The 13,491-nt window shown below is 47.5% G+C and overlaps 1 protein-coding gene across 1 annotated transcript in view; it reads right to left on the bottom strand.

Moving 5' to 3' along the window:
- LOC119416675 (microtubule-associated protein RP/EB family member 1) overlaps window positions 1-2,616 on the bottom strand; it is a gene marked incomplete at its 3' end in the record, with an annotated part of 47,620 nt that extends 45,004 nt beyond the window's left edge. Inside the window, 1 exon segment of the mRNA XM_037683859.1 lies at window positions 2,461-2,616.
- Between the last annotated feature and the right edge of the window lie 10,875 nt (window positions 2,617-13,491).

Consider the following 13,491-nt stretch of genomic DNA (forward strand, 5'->3'; position numbering starts at 1 on the left):
TGACTCTGTCTGTGATCACCTGACTCTGTCTGTGATCACCTGACTCTGTCTCTGATCACCTGACTCTGTTCCTGCTCCATGGACTGTGGAACTAAGAGACAGACCTGCGCGTGTTTGTACCGGCAGCTCAGAGCTGGATGGAGAGAAGCTGAGCTGCATGTTGTTTTTAGGTTTTTAGCTAGTTAGTATTGCGTGCTACTAATTAGCGTAACGCCAGTACCGACAGGTGGGGGGTGGGGGGTGCGTAATTCGGTTTGGTCGTTCGGTGCGCTTGGTTCTGTTAACGGGGCGGGGCACTTTGCTGTATTACGTCATGAAATTATCATATGATGATGTCATTTATTTGCCCGGGCAAGCTTTTTTACTGGTATTATCGTGAACGATATATGGCCCAGCCCTACATCCAGTGCTTCAACAACGTCATTAAGAACCTTCAGTGAAGCAGTGGTTGTGCTGTGTTGTTTCCTGAAACCAGATTGATGTGGAGGTAAGATGTTAAATAATATGATGATGATAAAAGTTTAATTCCTCTTTTTTTCTGCATGTGAATCACTTTTTTTTACCGTGATTGTTTCCTCTGCTATCAGATGCTGAGCAGCTGGAAGGATTTCTACTGAAACCTGTTTTCTTTGGGACATTTGCTATGATGCGTAACCATGGCAACAAGGTAGTTTGTTTTTAACAACCAGGAGCAGCTGATTAACATCTCACAAGCTGAAATATCTCAACTACAGCCCCAAATCTTCAATGAGTTGAAAAGGAGGCGCCGTGGACAAATTCCCGTGAACCTGGCAGCGGTGCTCGAGTACTGGACCGCTGAGATCCTGTAGCTGGTGAGAAACTCGGCTCGTGAGGAGATCTGCGGACAAGGAGCGCCCATAACTCAGGGAGGAATTCTGTCCTGCATTCAGGCAGTCCTGCTGCCCAGGAGGACCGAGAGATCTGGGTGGACCGATCGGTTTCTGTGGCCAGATTCTTCAGCTTCACTGCAGGAAGTCCTTCCTGCCCACAGCTCAGCATCTAACAAGTCTTGAATGAAACCAGGACGATGAGATACCACAACACTTAATTTCCCTCTGGGATTAATAGTGTTTTTGAATTTGAATATTTCAATAACTCCAGATTCAAAGCTGAATTTGCAGTTGTGGACTTTGTGCATGAGCTCCGTTAAGCTTTAGAGAGCTCCAACAGAAAGACCTCACTGGGGTTGAAGTTAACATGGTGCTCATCTTCAGAAGCTGCGGTGTTGTGGCAAGAACGGAGGCCTAACCAAAAGTGACCAGTCGCCCCAGGAGCGCGCACAGCCGGTCAGACCGTCGGTCTCTGCGGATTATCGAGTGAAGTGCGCGCTCCCGCGGCTGCTCCTTACTTCTGGTCAGAACAGCTGGACAGAAAAGAACAGCTGGACAGAAAAGAACAGCTGGACAGACGTCCCGGTTCAGCCGTGGCCGGCTGACCCGCCCGACCTCCCGAGTCGGGCTCTCACCGGTACTTCCAGTAATTTTCCAGTCGGAAACGACAGAATTATAAGCGACCTTGTTCCGGCCGACAGCCGCACTCACCACCCGGGGCGGCTCGACGGAGACTCGGGTGCAGCAGCCGCGCTCTGCTCCGGAACCTCTTCGGATGATGTCGGCCAGCCGCCGAGCCGAGTGTAGACCAGAACCGCCCGTTTCAAAATAAAACTACCAACGAACCTCAGACCAGCCCGTTCATTGCAGCGCGTGATTAAACCACCAACGAGTGCAAGTAACCGCTCGTGTTTCCGCTCACACGAGTTTACAAAAGAACACTGACCGGAAACAGCGGACGCGGTTCACGCAAGGCATCATGGGCCGTAGGAGGTGATTTTCAGAGTACATGAATCCGACCAGACACCAGAAGATGTACAGCATCCATCATCTGAGTTTTAACAACAAGCTCCAGATTTAAAATCATCTGAGTTTTAACAACAAGCTCCAGATTTAAAATCATCTGAGTTTTAACAACAAGCTCCAGATTTAAATACTCCAGTTTAACCTGTTCCTGCTGCGAGCGAGTTTTACTTCACCATGACTGGTCCTGAAGGTTTGATGACGTCACACGGACCTGCGCGTGTGGCCCAGCTGCAGTATGTTTGTTTTTTTTATTGTATTATTGGAGTTACTTCACTTTGTGTTCTTCACAACTGATCACGAATTATTGAACAATGCTCTGCTTTGAACGCTACTTGACTTCTCTTATTGTGGTTATAGTTCACAGGTTTCTCCGCTGCCTCGTGCCTTCAGTGCGTGACAGACCCAGCGATGTGTTCGCACCTCGGGTCTTCCTCACACCAGCACGACCAGCGGAGTACTGGAAGTACTGGAAGTACTGGAAGCTGAGCCTGGACACACGTCGTGTTTGTTCCTGTTAGCTACCAGCTAATGGCTGCCCGCCCTCGCGATGTTCACGCGCGGTAAGCAGCGGGACTGAACTTACCTTTGACCGACTACGTTCACACTTCTTGGAGTCGGTGTCTTGATCCGCTGGGGGTCCAAATCCCTGAGTGCAGGAGCCCGTCTTTATGAAACACTTGATGCTACTTCTGCTTTCACCTTCTTCTTCACGCAACCGGCAGCCGTAAAGCAGCTTGATGACGTCAGGACGCAAAAGTCAACGAAAGAACGTCGGTACGCCGAGTTCACGCCACAGAGGGTACGAAACAGAACACAACACGTCTTCTACTCCTGATGCATGCGCAGTAATCCAGGTAGAAACATCTAAAAGCAGTTAAGTCAGGTCCTCTAAATGGGTTAGAAAATGTATAAATTGTAGAAACGTTTCATCCGAAAGACTTCTTGAACTTCTTTTATTTATTGGCGGGTTGCAAGCAACGTTCAGGTGCATACCGCCACCTACAGGAGTGTACAACCTTCTTCTTCTATTGGATCTAAAAAAGTTCAATCTGGTCCTCTGGACATTCAAAAAAAACTAAGCAAAAAAAAAATGTAGAAACGTTTCGTCTCATCCTGAGGACTTCCTCAGTCTGAGGACCTGTATTCAGCTCAGTCTCTTAAATAGCACCTTCTCAGAGTGGATCAACCAGTTTGTTGCTGACAACCAGAACCAGCTGATCACATGCTCAAGAAGGACCATCAGCCTAACAATGGATCATTAGCACCTGATGGCTGTTTACTGTTCACAGAGGGCTGAGTGATACTAGCAATCACAGCATTGTAAGAGGGGGACAGTTGAACCTGGAGGCTCCACCCCTGTTTAATGATGGACGGTTTCTTTTCACAAAGATGGCCTCCTTTACTCCTCTCTCAAACCATCGTTCCTCTCTGTCCAGGATGTGAACATCTTCATCCTTGAAAGAGTGACCGCTGGCCTGGAGATGAGTGTAGACCTCAGAGTCCTGGCCTGATGGCTCGCTGGCATTTTTACATTGATTTTAATTGTTTGTTTTTGGCTTTTTGTATAGTGAAGTACTTTGTGAACCTTTTGGATGGTGGAAAGGGCTATAAATAAATAGTGATTGATTAATTGCTATGCTGTACAGGATGAATCATGCTGTAGTTTAGTAAATAGTCCAAGCTGCTGTTGCCTCTGGTAATAATTACAAACCAGATTCCAAAAAAGTTGGGACACTAAACAAATTGTGAATAAAAACTGAATGCAATGATGTGGAGATGGCAAATGTCAATATTTTATTCGTAATATAACATAGATGACAGATCAAAAGTTTAATCTGAGTAAATGTAACATTTTATAGGAAAAATATGTTGATTCAAAATTTCACAGTGTCAACAAATCCCAAAAAAGTTTTGACAAGTAGCAATAAGTGGCTGGAAAAAGGAAATTGAGCATATAACGAACAGCTGAAAGACCAATTAACACTAATTAGGTCAATTGACAACATGATTGGGTATAAAAAGAGCTTCTCAGAGTGTCAGTGTCTCTCAGAAGCCAAGATGGTAAGAGGATCACCATTTCCACCATTGTTGCACAGAAAGATAGTGCAGCAGTACCAGAATGGTGTTACCCAGCGTAAAATAGCAAAGACTTTTAAGTTATCACCATCAACCGTGCATAACATCATCAAAAGATTCAGAGAATCTGGAACAATCGCTGTGCGTAAGTGTCAAGGCCGTAAAACTACTGGATGCTCGTGATCGCCGGGCCCTTAAACATCACTGCACCTCAAACAGGAATGCCACTGTCAAGGTAATAACAGAATGGGCTCAGGAATACTTCCAGAAAGCATTGTCAGTGAACACAATCTGCCGTTGCCAGCTGAAACTCTATGCTCCCATCTAGACGTCATCTCTTTCAGGGAAGACCCTGCATTTTTCAACACGATAATGCCAGACCACATTCTGCAGCAATCACAACATCATGGCTACGTAGGAGAAGGATCCGGGTACTGAAATGGCCAGCCTGCAGTCCAGATCTTTCACCTATAGAGAACATTTGGTGCATCATAAAGAGGAAGGTGCCACAAAGAAGGCCCAAGACGATTGAACAGTTAGAGGCCTGTATTAGACATGAATGGGAGAGCATTCCTATTTCTAAACTGGAGAAACTGGTCTCCTCTGTCCCCAGATGTCTGTTGAGTGTTGGAAGAAGAAGGGGGGATGCCACACAGTGGGAAAAATGGACTTGTCCCAACTTTTTTGGGATTTGTTGACGCCATGAAATTTGGAAACAACAGATTTTTCCCTTAAAATGATACATTCTCTCAGTTTAAACTTTTGATCTGTGATTTGTGTTCTATTCTGAATAAAATATTAGATGTTGGCACCTCCACATCATTGCATTCAGTTTTTATTCGCAATTTGTTTTGTTCCCAACTTTTTTGGAATCCGGATTGTAATTATCTGCTCTCTTTACATGAATTCTGAAAATGTACTTTTAAAGTTTTCTTTCAACCTTTATTTAGACAGGTTAATCCCATTGAGCCTCCAGGACTCATTTACAAGAGAGACCTGAAAAAAGTTTAGGTATAGATTAGACACTGCTGATCACTGCAATTAGCTGTAGATATAGCAGAACTTACATAAACACAATTTACATTAAAAATTCCACGGCCGCAGCTGTGTCTTCCTGGACCGCACCTGCAGCCACAACAGCCTGGCTTCCAGAGGAGGGCCAGGGGTCGTCAGCTGGTGTGTTCATGGTTCAATCCGCCGCAGGAGACACAGCTTAGACGTCAAAAGAAACGACTTATTGGGGTGAGGGGGGATAATGTTGTTTAAAGTTTTGAAATAAAACACCAACATCACACTAAGAGCAGAATCCTCTCAACAGTCAGGCTGTTTTTTTCCTTACACACATCCTCCGTATGAACAGAATCGGTGACAAAGGGCAACCTTGGCGGAGTCCAACTCTCACCAGGACCAAGCCCTACTTACTGCTGGCAATGTGGACCAGGCTCTGACACCGGTCATACAGGGACCTAACAGCCCTTATCAAAGAGCCTGGTACCCCATACTCCCAGTATACCCCCCACAGGGTTCCCCGAGGGACGCGGTCGACCGCATTCTCCAAGTCCACAAAGCACATGTAGACCAGTTGGGCAAACTCCCACACACCATTCAGGACCCTGCTGAGAGTATAGAGCTGGTCCAGTGTTCCATGACCAGGACGAAAACCGCACTGCTCCTCCTAAATCCGAGGTTCAACTATCTGATGGACCCTCCTCTCCAGAACCCCCAATAGACCTTACCAGAGAGGCTTAGAAGCGTGATTCCCCTGTAGTTGGAACACACTCTACGGTCCCCCTTTTTGAATAGGGGGACCACCACCCCGGTCTACCAATCCAGGGGAACTTCCTCCGATGTCCACGCAATATTGCAGAGTCGCGTAAGCCAACACAACCCTACAACATCCAGAGCCTCAAGGAACTCCGGGCGAATCTCATCCACCCCTGGGGCCCTGCCACCGAGGAGCATTTTAACCACCTCGGTGACCTCAGCACCAGAGATTGGAGGGCCCGGCCCAGAGTCCCCAGGCTCCGCTACCTCAGTGGAAGACATGCCAGTGGGATTGAGGAGGTCTTCAAAGTATTCCGCCCACTGACCCACGACATCACGAGTTGAGGTCAGCAGCACACCACCCCCACTATAAACAGTGTTGGTGGTGTACCGCTTTCCCCCCCTGAGACGCCAGACGGTGGACCAGAATCGCCTCGAAGCCGTGCGGAAGTCATTCTCCATGGCCTCTCTGAACTCTTCCCATGCCCGAATTTTTGCCTCAGCAACCACCCGAGTCGCATGTCGCTTGGACTGCCGGTACCCATCAGCTGCTTCTGGGGTCCCACAGGCCACAAAGGCCTGATAGGAGTCCTTCTTCAGCCTGACAACATCCTTCACCGCCGGTGTCCACCAAAGGGTTCGAGGGATGCCACCGTGACAGGCACCGACAACCTTGCGGCCGCAGCTCCAGTAAGCTGCCTCGACAATAGAAGCACAGAACATGGCCCACTCGGACTCAATGTCCCCTACCTCCCCCGGAACATGTTTGAAGTTCTCCTGGAGGTGGGAGTTAAAACTCCATCTCACAGGAGACTCTGCCAGATGTTCCCAGCAAACCCTCACAATAGGTTTAGGCCTGCCAGGTCTGACCGGCATCCTCCCCCACCATCGGAGCCAACTCACCACCAGGTAGTGGTCAGTGGACAGCTCCGCCCCTCTCTTCACCCGAGTGTCCAAGACATGTGGCCGCAGATCAGATGAGACGATGACAAAATCGATCATCAAAATGCGACCTAGGGTGTCCTGGTGCCAAGAGCACATATGGACACCCTTATGCCTGAACATGGTGTTTGTTATGGACAGAATTTCTAGGCGCAGCCAAGATGTTGAGGGGATCCATTTTGGTGACCTAGAATCGCGTCTCTGCTTTTTGCAAATGATGTGGTCCTATTGGTTTCATCAGATCGTGATCTACAGCTTTCGGTGGAGCGGTTCGCAGCTGAGTGCGACACAGCTGGGATGAAGATCAGTTCCTTCAAATCCGAGGCCATGGTCTTGAGCCGGAAAAGGGTAGAGTGCCCTCTCCGGATAGGTGCAGTGTCTGCAGTGTAGCGGGCGCTGTACAGGTTTGTCGTGGTGAAGAGAGAGCTGAGTCAAAAGGCGAAGCTCTTAATTTCCTCAGAGATTTATGTTCCTACCCTCATCTTTGGTCATGAACTTTGGGTTGTGACCAAAAGAACGAGATCTCGGATACAAGCGGCCGAAATGAGTTTTCTCCGCAGGGTGTCTGGGCTCTCCCTTAGAGATAAGGTGAGAAACTCGAACATCCGGGAGGGACTCAGAGTAGAGACGCTGCTTCTCCACGTCGAGAGGAGTCAGTTGAGGTGGCTCGGGCATCTGGTTAGGATGCCTCCTGGACGCCTCCCTGGTGAGGCGTTCCAGACATGTCCCACTGGGAGGAGACCCAGAGGAAGATCCAGGACACGCTGGAGGGACTATGTTTCTCAGCTGGCCTGGGAACGCCTTGGGATTCCCCTGGAGGAGCTGGCCCAAGTGGCTGGGGAGAGGGAAGTCTGGGCCTCCCTACTTAAGCTGCTACCCCCGCGATCCGACCCCGGATAAGCGGAAGAAAATGGATGGATGGATGGATGGACATCCTCCGTACAGAATGAAACCATCATTTCGCTGCCTTCAAGCAGCACAAAGTTCCTGCCTCCTCTTCTCTCATGTCAGAATATGAGCCCACGGCAGCGACAGATGCTGCTGTGCAGACACAACTCTTCACCCCCCTCCTCCTCCAGCTTCACTCTCTCCCACCTGTTTGTGGATGAGAGCACTGGAGAGGAGCCCCTCCCGAAGCAGAGCATCACTGTAATGCCCACTCAGAGAGCACAGTCCCCCCGACTGAGTCGGACTGTGGGACCGTGTGAAAAACATTCAAGGATTCAAGGTTCTTTATTTGTCATTCGCATCTCATGTGGTACATGTGGTGGAGCGAAATTATGTTCACAGGGTCCCAGTTACATCCAACAATAAAATGTATAAGAAAAACAGTAATAACATCTAAGATATGAACTAAGAAAAACATCAACTAAAATACACTAAGCACTAATAGCATAAAAACATTACGTCGAACAGCAGAACGAACATGAGCCTGTGTGAGCAGATGAGCATGCATGAACACAGCAACATGAAACAGATCAGCAGCAACATGAAACAGATCAGCAGCAACATGAAACAGATCAGCAGCAACATGAAACAGATCAGCAGCAACATGATGTGATTTTTCACAGTGATTATTCTGGTTAGAGATTAATGAGTCTAACAGCCTCAGGGTAGAAGCTGTTCCTCAGTCTAGTGGTTCTACACTTAATGCTCTTCAACCTCCTTCCAGAGGGGAGCGAGGCAAAAAGTGTGTGTGCTGGGTGAGTGGGGTCTGTAGGGATGGTGCCATCTTGTGGGCCTTCCCTGTCTGTGCACCCATGTCTCATTATTCTTGATTGATTCCACCTCCTGTTCCCAGCTGTTTGTAATCACGTCCTGTCTTGTCTGTGTATTTAAGCCTGACTGTGAGTCTTGTCCTTTGTCGCATCATCATTGGGTGTACCCTGTCCTGTCGTGTAATCCAGTTGTACCTTCTAAGAGTGAGATGCTGCCACGTCAGCCATTTTGATTTATATTTATTAAATATCTTTATTTTTGTATCTCCTGGCTCCAGAGTGCTTGTCTACACCATTGGGTTCACCCATGCCTGCTTAAATCCTGACAGGGTCCTTCATGATGCAGGTGGCCCTCTTCCTGCATCTGGAGGTGTAAATGTCTGTGATGGTGGGGAGGCTGATTCCAACAGATTTCTGTGCAGCCTTCACCACTCTCTGCAAAGCTTTTCTTTCTGCAGCTGTGCAGCCTCCATGCCACACGTTGATGCTGGAGCACAGGATGCTCTCCACTGCACACCTGTAGAAGGAGGTGAGGACTGAGCTTCCAGACCAGCTCGTCTCAGCCGTCTGAGGAAGTAGAGTCTCTGATGAGCTTTCTTCATCAGGCTGGTGGTGTTGTTGCTCCAGCTGAGGTTGTCATTCATGTGTACACCCAAGTACTTGTAGCTGGAGACCACTTCCACCGCAGATCCTCTTATGATCAGGGGGGTGTAGGTGTTTTTGTTCCTTCTGAAGTCCACAATCATCTCCTTTGTCTTCTTCACATTGATGTGAAGGTTATTCTCTCTGCACCAGCTCTCCAGGTGTTCCACCTCCTGCCTGTGGCTGGACTCATTGCTGTTTGTGATGCATCCCACCACATCACATTAGAGCTGATAAGCAGCCCTTTCATTGTAAGCCTCAGAGGACCATAGGCGTTGCAACCATTATATGAGAAGGGGACGTGTGTCCCCCACATTTAAAAAGTGTTCATTTGGACACCTCCACCCACACACACATTTATCATGAAACATTAGTTCATTTGGCGCAGTTTCTATTTCTTCGTGAATGAACCCATTCCACTTGATTAATCAGAGAAAACTCAAACCACGAAAACTCAACTCCAGGTTTTCCTGGTTACCTACAACTCTCCAGCAGCCTGCTGTTTCTCCTCTGCGTGTCCTGCGTTGGTAGGACGCACACCAGTGTTGCCAGGTGTACGATAATTATCGTATTTGTACGACAATTTTGCCCTCTGTACGATCAATAATCCCCAAAAAGGCCAAATATACGATCATTTGACCATTCTGTGAATGTGTGGTTGTAATCGTTTGTCATCAGCCTCTCGCAACTGTCTGTCAGAGGGTTTTTTTGTGAACCCTGAAGGCATCTGTGTCCGCAAATAGATGCACTTTTTCCAGCCAATCGTGCTTTTCTAAATGTTCCTTACGAGTGACGTGTTTGTGTTTGCCTCAGAACGACGGCCATGATTGGCTGAATAGTCCGCTGCGCCCGCCCCATGAGTGAGGAAAAGAAAAGAAGAAGAATCAGAGCCGGTCTGGAAGAGGACCCATCACTGCTATAGTGCATCAATAGATTTGTTATTCTGGTTATGACGGGTGTACGATAATTTCCCTCAAAATACGATAATTTTATGTCTCTCGTACGATAATCCTACATTTCTCACCTGGCAACACTGACACACACAGGTGGAGACACCTCTGTGTTGCTCGCCAGCTTAGTGCGAGCAGTTGTTGACCGGGGGCGTTCTGATCATAAACATATATTCATGTTGGGACCATTTGAGAGAAGTGGAGCGTTACGTCTGTAGCATCTTAGCTTAGAGCTAAGCTGTGTGAGGCTGTGAGACGCTGCAGGTGTAAGAGACTCTGTGTGTTCAGGTGCATTAAAGTTGAAATGTCTTTAAACCCCCACACCTTATTGTCCTCAAGCTTCAAGAGAAACATCATTTAGATGAGGAGTGTTGAACACAAGTAAAAAAGTCCAGTGGTGATCTAAAAATGTTAAATCTGGTCCTCTGGACATTCAAAAAACAAAACAAAGCAAAACAACAACAACATGGATGTTTTCTCAAACTTTAACTAGTTTGAGGCAATCCTGGCCAAAGTGGCTCAACACATCCTGATGCATGCTCAATAATCCAGGTGGTTGTTTTGCTTTGTTTTGTTTTTTTGAATGTCCAGAGGACCAGATTTAACTTTGTTAGATTTTTCTACCTGGATTATTGAGCATGCATCAGGATGTACAGTGGTGATGGTTTTTATTTCTCTATAAACACAAATAGTGCCGACCTGACACTCTGTGTTAAAGTGTATTAAAGTTAAAATGTCTTTAAAACCCAGAGATGAATTTACACAAACTTAGTGAGAAACATCCAAAAAAGGTAATTCTGGTCCTCTGGACATTCAAAAACAAAACAAAACAAAAAAATGTAGAAACGTTTCGTCTCTCATCCTGAGGACTTCGTCAGTCTGAGGTGCTGTTTTCAGCTCAGTCTCTTAAATAGCACCTTCTCAGAGTGGATCAACCAGTTTTGCTGCTGACAACCAAAACCAGCTGATCACATGCTCAAGAAGGACCATCAGCCTAACAATGGATCATTAGCACACTGATGGCTGTTTACTGTTCACAGAGGGCTGAGTGATACTAGCAATTGCGAGACATAATCATATCGAGATGCGCTGCATGGCGATCCAGGTCGACTCGGAGTGACGTGTGGCCCCGGAACAGGGATGTGAGTATCCCACACAATACGAGGGTTATCGTCATTAGCAGGGCTATGATTAACGTGTCCGCGCTTGACCACGCATAGGTAATTGGTTGGATCGGGTTCTTAATTGTGGACCTGAGGGACTTGAGAACCCAGTTTATTGGTTCCACGTCGACGACTTTGGTGCCTTCAAAACGGATCCCTCCCACAATTTCTGGATCTATGTCTATAGACATGTTCACCAGGTACTCTGAGTCATCCAGAGTCGCGTCCCATTGTTCCGGATCGAGGTGATAGAGCGTCAAATCACCAATGTGTATGGTTGTCCCCTGGGGAACACTGATCCACATTGTTTTGTCCGGTAACGTCAAAGGTCTATTTGCCCCAGGTTGATCGTAGGCTATGATCGCCTTTCTTTGAGGAGCGTTCACTAGCCAACGTGAGCCAACGATTTCCGCTTTTGCAGCTTTAGCCAGGTGTCGAGGCGTTATAGTCGTTGAGCACCTAGAATTTTTCGGAATAGGTGTCAACCCGCATAAGCCCGTGGTTTGATTCCAAACAAACGGCTTACTCGCATACAGATAATGTATCTCCCGAGTGAGAACACACATCTGAAGGTTTGGAGCTAGATAAACTGAGGGGTTATCGTCGTGGTACGCGACCATCCTTGGTGTGTCAATTTGAACATGGTTTTCACCGTGCCAATTGCCAACATTAACAACGTCCCTGAGTCTGTATATGCCATTTGAGGGAATTATCGGTAGGTTGATAATGAACGCCATTTCAAACGTTTTGTGATTGACGTAGATTGGGATTGCGCTACCGAGAGTGTAAGCCAGGTGAGCCTGTATTTGCGTGACTCTTTCGCGCGTAGCGGAGCTGAGGATGTCGTTCACCATCGGTAGAGAGACTAGATACGGTGGGATCCTACCGGTGGCTAGTGTATCTACCGACAAACTGATATCTCTAAGCATGTCAGCAAAAATCCTATCCATTAGGTGTGCGACAGCGTAATCCACTTCAACCTTAAGGGCTAACTCATTTACCGCATGTACGAGGGCTTTGATTTCTTGGGTGTGAGTATTCAGCACTAGAACAGTATCCTTTACGGTTTTAGTCACTTGTGTCAATTGTGTTAGTTGAAGGTCCATTTGCGCTCGGATCTTTGGGACCTCGCTCTCTACTTCATACACGTGTTGTTTTAGGGACGTTATACTGACAGTGTTGTATGCGGACAAACCCAGGCTAAACAGCGATCCGAGTGAGGAAGCAGCGAGTAAAAGCCCGCCGATGTCGCGCTTTTGCCTTCTACGTGTTCCACCCAACTCTTGTTGGGTGTAGGTGAACTTATGTAGTTGCTTTAGGACATGTTGGATCTCTGCTTTAGCACCCTCTAGGGATACTGTGTACCAGGATTTGTTTAACCACTCGTTTTTAAGGTTAATGTGTTGTTGGATCACGGTTTGGGGGTCGAAGCGGACGAAGACCTTTCGAGTGTATAGGCGGCAATCTGTGATGAGCAGTCCCGGCTGGTCCCGCAGAGCGATGCCTGAGGTGGGCCCAAGGGTTACGATCTCGGCTTGCCCTTCTTGGGTGGCACCCAAGAGGGTGAAGATTACCAGGAGTGGTACCATCATTGTCCTATGGAAACACAAAGAGATAGGTCTTAGCTTCTTAATTGTCGGGGGTAGGACCCACAAGTTTAAACTATGGTTAAGTGTATTATCCATTAGTTATCTTCTGCTTGGATGACCCTTATTCCCCCGAGGTCAGATTTTGTGAGATCTTTGTCTCCTGAGGAGTTATTGCACGCCTTGTGTGGTTTAACCTGGTTACGATGTACCCATTTAACAGTTGGCTCTTTTTGGCCTTTGCTGATTTTTATCTGATAGACAACTGGAGACAGTTTGTCTGTTATCAGATGGGGTCCAGTCCATCTGGGCATCAGTTTACGGGCGAGAGTTCCGGTCCCGGACTCTCTTCTCCCAGTTGTGGGGGCAAACGTGTAGTACCAGGCCCTGTCTCCCACTTGGAGTTCCTCGTGAGAGGCCTTTTGGTCGTAGTACGCTTTGCGTCCGTCAGCTGATTTTTCCAGGTTTTTCTGTGCGAAAGCAAAAGTGTTTTTAAGGTGTTTTTCCAAGTCTTTCATGTATTGTTGTGTAGTGTAGGCTGTTGCCATGGCAGCATCGCCTGGTTGGTACAACAGGTGTAGAGGGAGAGTCATTTGTCGACCCGTCATCATCTCGAAAGGAGAGATGCCAGTCGACGTGTGTGGAGTGGCCTTTATGGCCATGAGGACCAGAGGGAGTTTCACGTCCCAGTCCTTGTGGTTTGCGGCTACGTATTTTTTCAAAATACTCACCACAGTCCTGTTTGCTCTCTCAACCTGGCCTGAAGCCTGTGG

Source organism: Nematolebias whitei, chromosome 11 (assembly GCF_014905685.2).
Source record: "Nematolebias whitei isolate Nwh7 chromosome 11, NemWhi1, whole genome shotgun sequence".
NCBI classification, from domain to species: Eukaryota; Metazoa; Chordata; class Actinopteri; order Cyprinodontiformes; family Rivulidae; genus Nematolebias; species Nematolebias whitei.